Source organism: Triticum dicoccoides, chromosome 2B (genome assembly GCF_002162155.2).
Source record: "Triticum dicoccoides isolate Atlit2015 ecotype Zavitan chromosome 2B, WEW_v2.0, whole genome shotgun sequence".
Classification (NCBI taxonomy): Eukaryota; Viridiplantae; Streptophyta; class Magnoliopsida; order Poales; family Poaceae; genus Triticum; species Triticum dicoccoides.
Genome location: NC_041383.1, coordinates 713,945,911 through 713,949,555, shown reverse-complemented (window position 1 = coordinate 713,949,555; position 3,645 = coordinate 713,945,911). Strand labels below are relative to the sequence as shown.

The 3,645-nt window shown below is 45.3% G+C and overlaps 1 pseudogene; it reads right to left on the bottom strand.

Annotated features, from left to right (window-relative positions):
- Window positions 1-318: 318 nt before the first annotated feature.
- On the bottom strand, window positions 319-2,980 carry LOC119368454 (annotated as a pseudogene).
- Between the last annotated feature and the right edge of the window lie 665 nt (window positions 2,981-3,645).

Here is a 3,645-nt window from a genome sequence, read left to right as displayed (position 1 = left end):
AGAAGAATAATAAGAAGAAGAGAGGAAGAAGAAGAAACTACATGGAGACACTATGTGTGTATGACTATGTGTGTATGACTATGTGAGGGGACTAATATTTTGGGTGGGGTGCAGCAGCACTCAAATAACTAAAACATCAATAAAAGTACTATAAACTAGACATGCTAAGCAAAGAGAACTAATAACTTGAACATCACATCATTTAAGACAATTCAAGTTTGCTTCAAGTTTGCAAACACAAATACCATAACATAACCTCACAAGTTAATCAACCTCACAAGTTCACAAGTTCATCATATAACATAACCTCACAAGTTCATCAACCTAACACAAAGCACTAATGCCTTCCACGCGTGTTCCTGGTGCCACGCCTGCAGGTAATCTTCTTCTTCTTAGGAGCACGAGGCTCCTCTTCGCGCACTTCCTCCTCTGCCTGCGGCTCCGCCTCCGCCTCATCATCCAAGCTAGCCATCCGCGAGGTCCCTACGACCACCTTTGGGTTGCCTCTGTTGTCATAGTCGTTGGGCGTGTACCGGCGTCTGGGCTGCCTAGGCTTGAACACATATGCAGACTGAGCTTGAGCGTCCGCCAATAACATGTCATCATCAAGCTCATGGCCCTATCACAGAATGAAACAATATGGTCAAGGACGGTGTCGTAATCAAGTGAGAATCACATCTAAAGGCTTAGTCATACCTCTTGGGTGAGCGCACCCTCATCATCCATATAAGCATAGGAGGAACTCACATCGTCCCCCTCATGGTGAGATGCGGGGTCTGATGGTGTACCAGACCTAGAGGCAGATGGTGATTCATATTCAGGATCACGACAATCGAGTAAGTTCGATAACCGCCTTAACTTCTTGGCCTGACGCTGTAACATGAACAAGTGTGTAACATATCAAACTTCGCAACATAGACTGGCTCTCATAGTGAATGCGATATGTACCTTGAGGAATGCTCGTAGTGAACCATCATCATTGCCAGTTCCAACCGGTGTCTTCTCCAGAATAGACTGGCTCTCATCAGCTGCTTTCTTGATCTCGGTGCACTAAGGATGAGAAAGAATGAATGTGTTAGCCATTCAAACATGTGTAATACGGTCAACGGGAAAGTAAAGAACGGAACACTTTACCACATAGTTAATCACCGAAACAGCAGGCACTCCTTGCCCTTTCCTGACATCTCTGTTGTACTTCCCCTTTGCTAGATCCTCATAGTTTACTGGTTCTTCAAGAATATCCTCATTATATGCCGGCGGCAATATCTCAACTCGAGTAGTTCCAATAAACCATCTTACGTAGTTATCAAAAGCTTGTTGGTTGTGCTCACAAAGCGGGGTGCGTGCAGTGCTACGAGCTTGCTCCACAGAAAGCTGGAAGCGGGTAACATACAAAGCATGATGCTTGTCCCAGTCCTTTATCTTCCGCTGCCTTCTCCTGCCCAACCTGCGTGGTATAAAACCAAGCATTAGCACAATAAAAGGAGTCCCGATGCTTAGACAATACGCAGACATGCTCTCTTACCTATGAAGTGCTTTGTCCGTGTCCACCCAGTCCGGCGGGTGAGGTTGGAACAGACCAAACTGACGATAAACGCGATGCGGCAAATGAAACTCAACCGCCCAGTTGCATATCAATGGGCACCGCATAAGCCAGAGATCCTTATCCTGCAAGCACACCGGGTTGAGGCGGAACTCCTCGGTGTACCCCAAGCTCTCACCCGCGCCATATGGCTGCCATTCCACCTATGAAACAGGGCGACAATGCAAATTTGATGACTATGTTTCAAGCAAGCATGAGAAAGGACAATGCAAATTTGAGGATTGAAGTAATGACCTCCTTACCTGCTCAGGCGTAATCGTGTCCAACTCGGCAATGTACTTTTGGTACATGAGATTGACATCGTTCGTCATCTCGGAAACGATATCCCACTTGTAAGCCCACGTGGGGCGCCGTAATTCGTCATGTTCATCTGCATACCAAGGATCAAACCTGACGCTCTTCGGGCGTCCAACAGGCAGACGCTCCCAGCTCCATACAGAAAGTAGAAGCAGATTACCACCAATGCCTGCACTATCTGTGATCCTGCAACACGCATCGTCCAGCTACATATGAAAGAAAAAAACAATGTTAACTTGACAGCAAGCTTGCATTGCTAATGAAGAAATGAGTTGATCACAAAACAGACCAACTACCTGTCGGTACAAGTAGGCAAGAGTCGCTGAACCCCATCTCCATTTGCTATCAAAGACGGTCAACGCCTTCAGCCACATCCATGGAGCGTTCTTGCCAGTGGAGTCAGGAAACAAAGTCCTCGACACAATGTACCACATATACACACGAGCATGTGTCTGGATCACATCATCAGTGGCATCCGGAGGGCACGTCGCAAAGTTATTTTGAATCCACGTGAAAGCAGCTCCAGCTGCTTTCCTTTCCCTCTTATTCTTCTCTTCTCCCTCCTCTACATCAGCCTTAGCCTCGGTAGGAGCCATACTGATTAGAGCAATCATCTGCTCGCGCCACCCTTCAGAATCGGTGCTCATACAGAGAGGCCTCCCGTCGATAGCAAGACCGGTGATCAACGCAACATCCTCGAGCGTCACGGTCATCTCCCCAGTCCGAACATGGAAACTGTGCGTCTCCGGCCTCCATCGATCAACAAAAGCAGACACCAGTGGAGCGTTCAGATTCGGCGTGGACCGGCTGACCAACAGAATCCACGGGAGTAGTCCTGCCTGCTTGATGTACGGTGTGTACCGCTCGTCGTAAGCATGGCAGGACCAGAGACCCCGTGATACCGAATCTTCAGAGGTTCAAGCTTCTGCAAAAAAAAGAATGACAAATCTTAGGGCATGTAAATTTCAACTAAAGGCAAATTTGCAAAAGATTTAGAGTACTCATTATTACCTTATCCTTCTCGCGCATCATGTAGGACCGGTGTTGCACGTCGTAGACATCGTCCAGAAGCCAAACCATCCTTACAATTTCAAACAATAAACATACATGAGTTCATCTCAAATATCGGAAAACACTCAACATCTAATATATATCTAAAAAACTCAACATCTCATAATTATCTACAAAACTAGGCATCTCATATATATCTAAAAAAAATAAACAATCTAGGTTTAACTAACAAGAATCATATACTACCGGATATGACTACACATCCTCCATCACAACACCGAAAGAGTTTCCACCTAACGAATGAACACCGGATATGAACACCGGATATGACTACACATCCTCCATCACAACAAGAATCATATACTACCGGATATGACTACCAATTCTTTTGGTTGCAATGAATGTGTGCTCATTCTGAAACACCGAAAGCCTGCCTTGACCACATTTGAACAATAGCATTGCTGCCTTGTCGGCTCTCTGCATACTTGTAAAACTAAATAAAATTTTGGTAGTTGTTTTCAAAGTACTTGCCATTGATGAGAAAAGGATTCCACATTTGAAGGTCAGACCAGGAAATGGCTCCTGAGATGGATGACTTATCATCTCCAATTGCAATATTACATCAAAAAACTTAATCTGGAACACCGAAAGATCCAATCCAAGCAAAACTAAATTTCCACCTAATCTTGGGCAAATCCCTAAAATTGGAACGATTTTACGGAGGAAAAGAAAGG